The sequence below is a fragment of the Elephantulus edwardii genome, unplaced genomic scaffold, assembly GCF_000299155.1.
Source record: "Elephantulus edwardii isolate Elephantulus edwardi_28Jun2011 unplaced genomic scaffold, EleEdw1.0 scaffold00195, whole genome shotgun sequence".
Taxonomy (NCBI): Eukaryota; Metazoa; Chordata; class Mammalia; order Macroscelidea; family Macroscelididae; genus Elephantulus; species Elephantulus edwardii.
In genome coordinates this window covers 5,486,246-5,500,117 of record NW_006399945.1, presented here as the reverse complement: position 1 = coordinate 5,500,117, position 13,872 = coordinate 5,486,246, and positions in this window count along the sequence as shown.

The window sequence follows — 13,872 nt, the reverse complement described above, 5'->3', positions numbered from 1 at the left end:
CTGAAGCTGAGGAAAGGTAAATCAAATCCACAGGAATCAAAATTTGACGTTGAGTCTATCCCACCTGAATTTCAAAACTATCTCAGAAACAGGTTTGAGGCCTTGGACATTAATGAGCAAAGACCGGATGAGCTGTGGGAGGATATCAAGAATATCACCCAGGAAGAATGAAAAAGGTCATTACCAAGACAGAGGAGGAAGAAAAAACCAAGATGGATGCCATAAGAAACTTTAAATATTGCAATGGAGTGCCAAGAAGCCAAAGCAAAGGGAAGAAATTAAGATAGTATGGCGTTGAGCAAATGATTCCAGAGGGCAGCACAGGAAGACAAAGTAAAGTATTTCAATGAAATGTGCAAGGAGCTGGAGTCAGAAAATCAAAAGGGCCAAACTTACTCAGCATTTCTCAAACTGAATGAACTGAAGACTAAATTCAAACCTTGAGCTGCAATACTTAAGGATGCTTTGGGCAGAATATTAAATGATCATGGAAGCATTAAGAGAAAATGGAAAGAGTATGAAGAGTCATTGCTCCAAAAGGAATTGGTGGATACAGAAGAATTTCATGAAACAACGTATGAGCAACAGCCTGCGGTAATGAAGGAAGAAGTTCAAGCTATTCTGAAAGAAATGGCATAAAACAAGGCCCCAGGAATTAATGGCATACTGATTGACATATTTCAACAAACAAGACGCTGCCCTCGATGTGCTCAACAAGTGGTGCCAAGAAATCTGGAGGACAACCACCTGGCCAACTGACTAGAAGAGATCCATATTTGTTCCCATTCCAAAGCAAAGTGACCAGACAGAGTGTGGAAATTATCGAACAGTATCATTGATATCACATGTAAGCAAGATTCTGCTGAAGGTTATCCGAAAACGACTGGAACAGTACATCAACAGAGAACTGCCGGAGGGGTAGGCTAGAATTAGAAGAGGCCATGGCTCTAGGGATATTATAGCTAATGTCAGATGGATCTTGACTGAAAGCAGAGAGTACCAGAGGATTGTCTATCTGTGCTTCATTGACTATGCAAAGGGCATTTGACTGTGTGGATCACAATAAACCGTGGCTGACTCTGAGAAGCATGGGAATCCCAGAAAACTTGATTGTGCTTATGTGAAACCTACACTTGGACCAGTAGGCAGTAATCAAAACAGAGCAAATAAACACTGCATGGTTCAAAATTGAGAAAGGCATACGTCAGGGATGTGTCCTGTCTCCATATCTTTTCAATCTACGTAGAACAGATTATTTGTGAGGCTGGGATCCATCATGAGAAATGTGATATCAGGATCGGAGAGAGACTTATCAGCAATCTGCTTTATGCAGATGACACAACCCTTTATGCTGAAACTGAGAAGGACCTGAAGTGCTTACTGCTAAAGGTCAAGGACTGCAGCCTTCAATATGGATTGAAGCTCAACATCAAGAAAAAAAGATTTTCACCACTGGGCCGATTGGCAGCATCATGATGGATGATGAAGAAATTGAGATTGTTGACAGCTTCAGTTTGCTTGGCTCTACAGTCAACACTCTTGGTTCCAGCAGCCAGTTAAGGAGGAAATTAAAATATGAATTGCATTGGGAAATTCTGCTGTTAGAGACCTCTCCAAAGTACTGAAGAGCAACAATGTTAGTCCGGAGACTATGGTGTGCCTGATACTGGCCATGGTCTTTGTAATTACTTGTCATGCATCAATGACTAGGGATGATAGAATAATAAGAGCTGTGGTGCTGGAGAAGAGTACTGAATATACCATAGACTACTAGGAGAACAAAGAAGTTCATCCTGGAGAGGGTGAAGCCAGGCTGATCCTTGGAGGCAAGAATTATCAAGCTCCATCTGACATACTTTGGACATGTTACAAGGCGAGATAAGTCCATGGAGAGGGATGTCATGCTTGGGAAGGTGGAGGGATAGTGCAAAGAGAGGCGGATGAGATGGATTGATTCAGTCACTGAGGTAACGGGGATAGGTGTGTCAGAGTCAATAAGACTGGCAGGGATACAGCAGGATTTACAGCTGTTGTACATAAGATTGCTATGAGTCGCAGAAGACTTGATGGTACTTAACAACAACTTTCATCATTCCTATTTTGCATGCTATTTGCCATAGCATGATTTCCAGACATTTCATCTATTCCTATTAACATTGTCATTTCTTTCCTAGCCTTCCGAGAGAAGCCTAACTTACTCTTCAATATTCTGAACTCCTGTACCACCTCATCTTTGCCACTTTGAATACTTTAGGCTCCTCCTATTTTTGAACAGATGTGTCCTAGTATGAAAAAAATCCAAAACATGATTTAACTATATTAATTTGACCCATTAAAAAATTTATGATTCTCTTCTGCTAAAAGATCCTTAATGTTCTGCAGACATCCTATTTATCATTTCTAGTTGGTTTCCACTTACATTTTCTATTATCGTAACCACAAACATATAATTTTTTTCTCAAAACTCTGTTCTCACTCGTGATTATAAATTAGATGGCATTTTTTTCATTTGCAGAGACAGAATTTATTGTGAAAGTAAAAAAATGAATTAAACACCTGGTATTTTGAGGTAGCAGGAAGAAGAAAAAACAGCATTTGTGGTTTCATATTTCATTAAGGAGAGTGAAGACAAACAAAACAACAAAGGAGTCTCCTTGAATCTTGTAGAAATATGTGCATGTGATGCCAGACAAAAATACAATTGAAGAGCTATGAATCACATAGTTACTCTAGAGTTTGTATAGAGGAGTAAGACATTGGAATATGTTAAATATTGTCAAGTGCTTTGAATAAAACAAATAAGGGTAAAAAGAGTAGAAAATGATCAGAGGATATATATTATACAGAGCCACTCTTATGCATAAATTTTGGGGAGATAACTGGGAGAAATGAGAGAATAAGCTTCGTAGATAACAAGATAAAGGGTATTTTAGCAGAAGAAACTATAAATTCATACCCTTAGAAATTAATTTAATGATTTAGAGAAAGAGCAAGAATGTCAAAATAGCTGGATTTGAGATGTGCTGAGATTAAAGTAGGATAAAAGGAAATTATTATGAACATCCTATTAAAGGCCATGATATAAGTCATAATTCTACAATTAGTATTATAGACCAAACTATGTCCCCTCCCAAATAGGAACTGGATCCTAACCCTTGACCCTGTGAATGTGACTTTGTTTGAAATAAGATTTTTAATATATTTGAAATAGAATAATTTGTTGTAAGACTGGCACTGAATAGGCTTGATCCTATCCCTCTTTAGATAGCTCTGGTGGCTTGTTGTTAAAGACTTGTGTTTCCAACTCAAAGGTACATGGTTCAAATCTACCAGTAGCACCACAGGACAAAGATGGGCAATCAACTCCTGTGCAGTTTATTGCCTCTGATAACCTTTTGAAGGGTCAGCTGTGAGTTGGTTCTGACTCCATAGTACCTAACAACAGCCATCCCTCTCGAGTGATGTCTTATAAAGGTGAGTACACACACACACACACACACACACACACACACACACACACACAGACAGACACAGACAGACACACACAGACACAGACAGAGGGAGAGGGAGAGAGAGAGAGAGAAGACACTATTTGAATGTGAAAGCTGATGCATCTGTAAGAACAGAACGCCTGGGATTGTCCATAGCTACATGAATAGGAAAAAAAGAAGGATTGTAACCTAGAGTAAAAGCCATAAATTTGGATTCTAGTCTTTTGCTGGGAGAAAATAGAGATGAAAACCCATTAGACGTCAGCTCTCAGTGATTCCACCTTGATGGAAATGAGTGTGAGTTTTTGTATGAATTTCCGAAGTATCACACAAATGGAAGAAATTAATTTCCACTTTGTAAAGACACTCATGTTGTGTTTGTTGTTGCTGGGTTTTTGGGGTTTTTTTGGGTTTTGGTTGTTTTTTTTTAAATGTTAGCACTAGGTAACTAAGAGTGAGAAAGATAATCTATAAACAGTTCTTGGGGGGAAAAGATAATTTGAACAATCTGTTACTTTATTTATTTATTCATGTTTTTATTACTCCAAACTGCTACTACTCCTGAGTAGTAGGAGGTGCTTACACCCAACTAGCAAACTAGTCCTGTGTTACTATACAAATTTAGATGTTCTATTAAAAATAAAACAAAAAATTTTAAAAAAATCAAATCCCTACAGCAGGAGCAATACTAGCCCAACTGTTATTCAAGATTCTCCTGTATAGCAGCTTGCCTGAAGGAAGTCAGCGAAAGAGAGATGAGGTTTAAAGTTGTAACTTTATTCAAGTGGAGCTCCTGGACAAATCCTTTGTCCTGAAGGGACAGAGCAGAGAATTCACAACCCGGGTGGGGGGGGGGGTTATAATGGGGTCTTTGGGAAGAAGGGAGTTGCATTCCATTTCTTAATTTACAGTCCACGGTTGGCCCAGCAAGGTTGGCAAGGTCGTTTGTCCACCTTATCAGCAGCAGGCAAGGCCATCCAGTCTGAGGTCTGCATTCTTGTTCTCCCTCCTGGCCTCCTTGCCTGGGCCTAACATCTCCCTAACAAAATTTTAGAATATTTAGAACAATCAAGATTATGCAGCATGAAACTTAATAATTTTTCAAGGAAGATTAAAAAAATCTTCCTAGTAAAAAATGTATCTGCAAAGTCTAGACTATAATAAATATTACTATTTTTATAAAGATCCAGGAAAAAATATTAGTATAAAAAATACAGAGGTAGGAGATGTACTAAGAAATACAGTAGTATTAAGCATAAGCAGATATTAAAATGGTTATTATAAATATATTTCTAATTTAATGGAGACCATAAGCAGAATGGAAGGAGAGAATGTTTATCTATCTAAATAGAGAAATGGAAACAAAACCAAAGCAACAGACATTATACAAACTTGAGGACACCACAGTACTACTCTTCTTCTAGTTGTAGAGTGCCGTCCAGTGGAGTAGGACTCATAGAGACCCTCTGAACCCTGTTCTGTAACTATCATCATTTCTCTAATGTTCATAAAGTTTCCAAAGACCTGTTGTTTAAGAAGTGGATGCCTATTCTGCTTCCAAGCCTGTCTTAATATGGGAGTTCAACCAAGCCCTGTCTACCATGGGTAATTATTATTGCATTTGACACACCTGTGTTACAGTGCTCAGATCACAGAAACCCAAGTTATCTTAGTGTAGCAAACTGACAGACAAGTGTTATACCACTTAAAACTATGGTCTTCTCAAACACTATTAACATCAGGCCCCCTGACGGCTACAAGCAGAGGCCAACTGACTTAAATACAAAGGCCCACACATCAGGTCCTGATTGACATAAACAAGAGGTTCCCAGCCCTAGTTGATTGTTGACTAAATCCAGACAACCCATCAGTTTACACAAGATTGTGAACAAAATAAAAAATGACCAGTTTACATCCAACTTTCAACTAACTCCAAAGAACCTAGCCTTCAGAATCTAACTATTTCATACATGAGCCTCTTGTTAATGACCATAAAACTGGTTTCAACTTAAATGGGACAAGGACAAGTATCTTAACTTAAGAATACAGAGAAGCATAAATTATGTGAATAGAGCATGGGACTAATGCAGCAGAATAACATATAAACATATTTGTAATGAAGCCACAGAAAGGAGGAGGGAAATTGTGAGAGCAGGAAGAATAATAGTTTATAGTGAAATTTTATTTCATATATTTTTAACACATCAAAGAATCCAAAACAGTATACACACACATACAAATATGTACACCCTTGTATTCAAACTGCTGCAAACAAATAATAAAGATAAATTCTTAAAGCAATAGAGAGAGAAATAGGACACAAAGGAAGAAATGCTGAGAATTACTCTTTTAGACAGAAAAAAGCAAACAGATGGACAATAGTACATTATCATTAAAACAATGAAATAATAATTTTATAATTATATCAATTTGCAGTTCTAGTTGAGCAAAAATAGCTCTCAAAAATGGAAGTGAAGATAATTTTAGACAAAAGCTGAAAAAAATGTATTACCATAGAAGTATTAAAAGAAGGTCTTCAATTGACAGATCACTTCATGATTATCAATCACTAAAACCAAGAATCACAGAGCACATACTATTTTAACATGCCCTTAAAGATAGTTTTATATGTTTAAAAGCTGAAAAAGGTTGTCACCCATGGATGAATTACAAGAAATATTAAGCAAAATTGCTGAACTAATTTATACATAAATTGAAAATCATAAACAAACCTAAGAACTTGGATGTATATGCTACTTTAGATGGAACATCACAAAACTAACTCATCTAGGCTCATCTCAATTAAAAATAATTGTATAAATTTAAAAGGAGTGAAACAGTATGAAAAATATTTCCTGACAACAAAAGAATGAAATTGGAAATTGTTAGCAGTACAGTACTTAAGAAAGTCCCAAAATACTTGGAATTTAGAAAAATATTATAAATTAGATCATAGTAAGACTACAATAGCACATTTGTGAATGGAGAAAAACAATAGGGAAAGTTGGTACTTGGAAAAAAATAACTAAATCAACATTTAGCTAGACTGATAAAAAATGCTCAAATCACAGGTTAGGAATTAATGGAGGGACATCACTACTGCTCTTACCAAAGCAAAACCAAAACTGTTAAAATGGAATGCAGTTTCCCGTGCAATCTGAAAGTTGAGTACTCCTAGGAAAATTTTCATAAGCTGAAATGGCAAAATGTGAAGTAGTTACCACTAATGTATTTTATACAATATTACCCTATATTCAGGAAAATTTGGATCATTCCCAGGTCTACAAAATAGCCTATGAGCTCATATTAAATAGTTCATAAAATTTAAAATAGTACTAACATAATAGTGCTCAAAGATGCACTTCAAAGTTTAGTAGCTCAATGCAGAGCTGCTGGATGTAGTTCCCACGTAAGGAATCTGGTGACTCTACTCTCACTGCTCAGGGTACATGTTGCCTTTAACAGTTTGCTGTACAACTAATTCCGAATGCTACGTTGCTTTATTCCAGTTTTTGAAAAAACAAAACTTCACTTTGCATATCTTTTGGTTAACAAAAACAAATACTAATAGAGGTCTTTTGCAAAAGAAAAAGGGCATATAGTGAGCTTTAAAAAGGGAGGCATGTCTGTGCTATGAACAACTGTGTGCAATTTAAGTAAGAACATTCATCAACAGCAAGAATAATATACAGAGAAGTGCTACACAGTTGAATCAAGGTGGACCTAGAAGAGGCCATGGCAGCAGGGATATCACTGATTATGTCAGATAGACACTGGCTAAAAGCAAAGAATACCAGAAGAGTGTCTATTTGTGTTTTATTAAATATGTAAAGTCAGTTGACTGTAGATTATAATAAATTAAGGCTAACATTGAGAAGAATGGAAATATCAGAACACTTACTTGTACTCATGTGAAACCTATACCTAGATCAAGAGGCTATTGTGTGAACAGAGCAAGAAAACACTACACAGTTTAAAATTAGGAAAGACGTGTGTCAGGGTTATATACCTTCCTCATACCTATTTAAACTCTATGCTGAACAAATTATTTGAGAAGATGAACTCTCTGAAGAAGAATGCAGCATCAGGATTGGAAGAAAACTCAAGAAATTTTATTATGCAGATGTCTACATGCTGAGCAAATGATTCAAGAAGCTCAACTCTATGAAGAGGAATGTGGCGTCAGGATTGGAGCGAGACATATCAATAATCTGTGTTATGCAGATGACACAACCTTACTTGCTTTAAGTGAGGAAACAAGAATGATGAAGCTTCACCTCACATACTTTGGACACATTGCTAGGAGGTGCTATTCCTTGGAGGCGGGCTTGTTATTGGGAAGGGTGGAGGCTTGTCCAGGTGGATTGACATGGTGAATTGACACAGTGACTGCTTCGAAGGGCTCTTGTGTGTCAGGAATTGTGAGGATGGCACAGGACAGGACTGGGTTCATATATTTTGTCCATAGGGTTGCTATGAGCTGTGCTCAACTTGATGGCACCTAACAACAATGACAGATGCAGATGACAGAATTTTAATTTTGCCTGCTGAAAATTAGAAGGATTTGAAGCACTTACTACAGAAGCTTAAACATATTAGCCTCTAGTATGGATTACATCTCAATATCAAGAAAACAAAGATTCTTACCACTGGACCAATGAGCAGTGTCATGATGGAGGGAGAGAAGATTGAAACTGTCAACAGCTTCATCTCGCTTGGATCAATGATTAACACCCTTGGTACCAGCAGTCTTGAGATTAGTGGAAGTCTGTAGTCAGGAACCTCTCCAGATTAATTAGGAGCAGTAATGTCAATTTGAGGACTAAAGTGCACCTATTCAAATCATGGTCTTTTCAGTCATTTGTCATGCAGCTGTAAGCTTGGCAATGAGTAAGAATTACAGTAGTTGATGTTTTTGAATTGTGATGTTGAAGAGGAGTACTGAAAAGTCTATGAACTACGAACAACAACAACAAAACAGCTATGTCATGGAGAAGGTGCATCCGGAGTGTTCCTTGGAGGCAAAGATGATAAAGTTTCATCTCATACACTGTGAGCATGTTGTTAGAAGAGGATAGTTTAGAAAGGTAAAGGGAAGGCAAAGGAGAAGACCCTCAACAAGGTGGATAGACATAGTGACTACAGCAACGGACTCAGGTGTATCAGAGATTGTGAGGATAACACAGGATAGGACAGTGTCCAGTCTGTTGTTAATAGGGTTGCTATGAGTTGTACTTAATTCAATGGTACCTAACATCAAAAGCAAATGAAATGGATAAATTCCTGGATAGATATAGGCTGCTAAAATTGATTAAAGGATAAATATTTTATCTTAAGGTGGTTTTAACAAGTAAAGAAACAAAATTGCCAATTAATATTCCAAAAAGAGCTTAGGCCCAGATGTCTTTACTAATTCTACTCTTAAAGAATAATTAATTAAAGAATAATAATAATAATAATTAAAGACTAATTAATAATACTATTAAAAAGATGAATTTTCCCCATAATACAGGAAATTATATTTCCCTTATACATTTTGTGAGAGCAGTAGTACATAATATCAAAACAAGGCAAAGAGAGATATCATAGTAAAAGAAAACACCGGCTATTATCATTATGAATAGAGATATTTTAAAAATTCTCAACAAATATAACTCTATTGCTTCCATAGAGCTATCGTAACAAAATAAAGTGTCAGTTCTGACTACTGTTTGGAGGCTAAGCCATAAGAAAATAATTTAGAAGATGAAAGCATCCAGGGTGAAGGTCACTTGGATGAGAATGATAATGGCAGACATAGTGAAAAGTGGTGGAAATCAGAATAAAATTTTAAGAAGATGAATAAACTGTTAGAATTTGTTGCTATATTGACAACAGAGAGAACTGTTAAGGACAGTTTGAATGTTTTGGCCTAACCAACTGGAACAATAGAATGGTTATGCATTATATAATAGGAAAAATTTGCAATGAAACAAGCTGGCCAAGGATTAGAGAGAACCATTAAGAACTTACTTTTAGAAATATTAAATTTGAGATTTCCACTATATAATAAAAAAGAGTTAGTAAATTAGTTGAATACATTCTATTTCTTGACTGCTGCTACTACATGTATTGCTTGTGGATTAAAGTAACATGAAAATTTTGGCAATTTCAATTATTTTCTCCATCTATCATGATGTTGCTTTTTAGTCCAGTGGTAGAAACTTTTGTTTTCTTGATGTTGAGAGGTAATAGATTAAATTCTAACAATCCTTTAATCCTTTCATTTAAAAAAATAACCTATTTTTCACCCATCCTTAATTTTTTTTCCCCACTAGGCTCACAGCATTCTTTTTCTTTTTGAAAGATTTATGACCTCTAGATATTTTTCTATCTCAGTTTTCCTAGGGCAGGTCCTCAGGCAATTTTATCTTAACCACCTTGCTATGTTAGCATAGTCCATAGAGAGCTGTGCCGCTAACTCTAAGACCACACATCTCTGGTGATTTGACTCCTTCAGTACTGCACCAAAGGATAAATGATGGATGAGCTCCTCCTGTAAGATTTATAGCCGTGGAAACCCAATGCAAGGTCAGCTACAAAAAATTCTCACTTGGTAGCCATGAGTTTGACAATACTTAAGACTCATTAAGACTATAATTATTTTGACACAGATTTGTTTTTCCAGTTGATAGCATATTTAGTATTCTTCACAAACACTGTAACTCTAGTGCATCAATTTTGCTTTTGTCTTTCTTATTCATTTGAATAAATTTGTCCAGCTTTTTTCATATAAATGAGGTAATTGAAAAATGTTACAGTGCTCAGAGTGACCTCTTCATTTTTGTAAAGATTAAAAGTCTTAGAAATTCTGTGGGTCTTTCCCACTGTGTCTTCCAGGGCTGCTATGAGTCAGAATTAGCTTGCTCAAGGTCTTTTCATTGTCTGAAATACCCTCTCTAAAACAGTGTTTTAACCATCTAAGTGGGAAAACAATCTCTATTTTACTTTGATGGAGTCTTTGAGTTAAAGCATTTTCTAATAGATTTTAAGTGGCTTCTATTCTTTCTTTCTATGGACTAACTCTAAATGGCCATCCTCTTTCACTTCCCCCAAGTGATTTGTTTTTTACTTTCTTGCTAATGACAAGAAAATGTTTTTAAGTCACCTTCATTATGAGAAGAATAAACTTTCTGTAGGTAAGACAGGAAAGGCATGTTCCAAAAGTGAGGACTTGTAAATTAGATTGCTATGGACTAAATGTTTATAGTATATAAAGTTGAATAATAAATGCTTTGGAGGGTCACAGAAGAAATAAAGGGTGAATGTTGTGCTTTTACTTTTCTAATGAACACATTGGGATGAAAAGGTTGAATATAGATGAAAATTAGAGAATCAGAGGGCATTAGTTAATTAATCTACTTAGAATCTAAATAATTCAAAGGATGATCCTTAAAAGCAACACATCATCTTAACAGTAATACTGTTTACTCATGTTTCTTGAGATGCTCTCTTTACATTTGTCTCCTTATCCAAGTATCCATACCAATTAGCAAGATAAGGCTGTTTTCAATCCTTCAAGTCTTCCTTGTCTGTTCCAGATAGCAGTGATCATCCCTCCTTTTAAAAACTAAAATAATTGCTGTTTTTCTCAGCTGATTATAATTGCATGAAACCTTATATCCTTGGTGATCTTGTCCATTATCAGAAAATCCTCTAGCACCACAACTCAAAGGCATCAATTCTTCTCTGATTCTTAGTCATTGTCCAGATCTCTGATGTATATCTAGTAATTATGATGACCATGGCCTGGACCATGTGCACCTTAGTCTCTAAACTGACATTGTTGCTTCTCAGTACTCTACAGAGGACCCTGACAGCAGATTTTCCCAATGCAATTTGTCTTTCGATTTCCTGACTGCTAGTGTCAAGAGTATTGACTGTGGAGTCAAGCAAGCTGTAACTGTTAACAACCTCAGTTTCTTCATCTATCATGGTGCTGACAGTTGGCCCAGTGGTGAGAATCTTTGTCTTTTTGATGTTGAGCTTCAATTCATATTGAAGACTACAATTCTTGACCCTCTGCACCAAGCACCTCAGTTTCAGCAAGCAGAGTAGAGTTGTGTCATCTACATAACATAGAATGTTGATGAAACTTCCTCCATACCCGATGACACTTTTCTCCTCATAAAGCCCAGCCATCAGCATGATCTATTCTGCATATAAAAGTGTAAAGGTGTGGAGACAGGACACATCCCTGGCATGCTCCTTAGTTCCCCTTGTATGACTGAATCAAAATGTCCCATGGGCTTCCCTTGGTTGTGATCTTCACAGAAAGAGACTGTCTCATTTTTCTCCCTGGGAGCAGCTGGTGAATTCAAATCACTGACCTTTTGGTCAGCAGCTGGATGCTTATCCATGGTGCTACCAGGTCTCCTTAAAAGCAGACCATAACTGTTGCTGTGTGTTGTCCTGTCAGAACAGACTCATAGTTGGCCCACCAGCAGGTTTTCAGAGGCAGTAAATCACATGAGATTTCCCTTCTTTCTTCTGCAGAGCAGCTGGTGGATTTGAACTGTGTGCCTTTGGGATTGCAGTGCAGTTTCCTACCACTAGGTCCCAGAGCTCCCTACAAGCAGACATCAGACATTTTAATTATGTTCCACTGCAGGCACTCATCTTTACAAAGCCAAGTGCAACTAAGGGATTTAGTGATTCTAGTTCCAGTACTTTTTTAAGAGCTTGTGACTGTCCCAGAATAAGACTGGCAGTGCCAGATTACAAAAGTATCTAAACAACATGGTTTATAGAAAGTTAGTGACTGGCTGAGTGTCCCTCACCGTTGATTCAAAAGCACATAACAACAAAATACTATATTGGTTCTTTTTTTTTTATTTAAGCTTTTTGTTTAGAGTCAACAAGATCTCAGAGAGATCCTTTGTATTTAAAGTCAGTTGTTATTATATTTTGAAGGAACATTCTTGTAAGTGTTACAGCACTCTTCTGTCAATATGCTGTACTGAGATAACCTGGGCTTGCTGTGATGTTGAACCTTGTGCCGTTGGGGTCAAATGCCATAACAGTTACACAAGGTGTATAGTGTTTGGTGGAGCTCCCAATTTAAGACAGGTTTGGAAGCAGGAATGGCATCCACTTCCTAAACAACATGCCTCTGGAAACTCGATGAACTTTGATAAATGATGATAGTTACAGAAAGGCTTCAGGCCTTTTATTCATAGGGTCACTCTGAGCCATGCTCACCTTGATGGCAATCAACGACAACAATACCATACCAAATTTTTACATGTGAGGCATCGTAAATAAATTGTTTCAAGTAAATGCCACACAAACTTACTTATAAGGTATAATTTATCTAAAATTGCTTTATAAATGGGGAAACAAAGATTCATCATTGTTCCTCAAACATGTCAAAGATTTAAAAACAGAGTTTTCTGACTCAAAATCATAGTCTAAATAATTGTTAACCTTTTTGTGGCAGAGGGAGTGGCTCATTCTTTTAAAATCTCATGAAGTAGATTGCTATTTCTGTCAGCATAGCAAATTAGTTGCCCTGAAAATCCCTCCTGGTTGGAAAAACTTGAAGTGTTGTATAAAATATTTTAAAAGAAAATATAAAGTGTAGCTGAGCCAGCAAGAAAGTTTAAGCTTTTCTCAGAGACTAAAAATGTTGAGAGAAGAAAAATCCAGAAGCAGAGTTTGAATATTGAGGCTAACTATCATCTACTCAATAATTATCACCTACTAAATAGTTACACAACAGTGCCTTATGGTTTATAGCCTTAACTGATTATAACTGATGAACAGTGAAGTTGGACCATCTCACCTCATATAAAATGAGAATTCACAAAGAATAGCACAAAATGGCACGAAATGGGAAAATTTTGCTTCTTTAAGGAAGATGATGAGAAATTCTACTTGTCTTATCATAGCCTCCTGATTTAGGGAAACAGAATAAAAAAATAAAATCCTGTGTACTACTGAGATTTCTTAACCACAAGCCAATGTTCACACATGGTCTGGTATCCATGTTATCGTGGTCTGAAAAACCCCAAGCACTGAATTAAGCTTAAAGTCTTCTCGGGGAGACAGCGTGATAGAACCCAATGAAATAAATTTAAAGTCTCTCTATAATAAGAAAGGTGTTAAGTAAATTTCCATAAAATATGGCATCACAAACGGAGAAAGATATCAATATCCACTGTGCAATGTTCCAGCCTCTGAAAATTCGCTGGAAGTGGGTAAGACAACTAACTTAGCTATAAGCCATTTCCAACATATAAAACATATGTTATATATAACAACAATGGTAAAGTATAGAATGTCATAAACTTAACGAAATATATACTCACAAGGAGAAAGGATTATAAAATAAATTATAAAT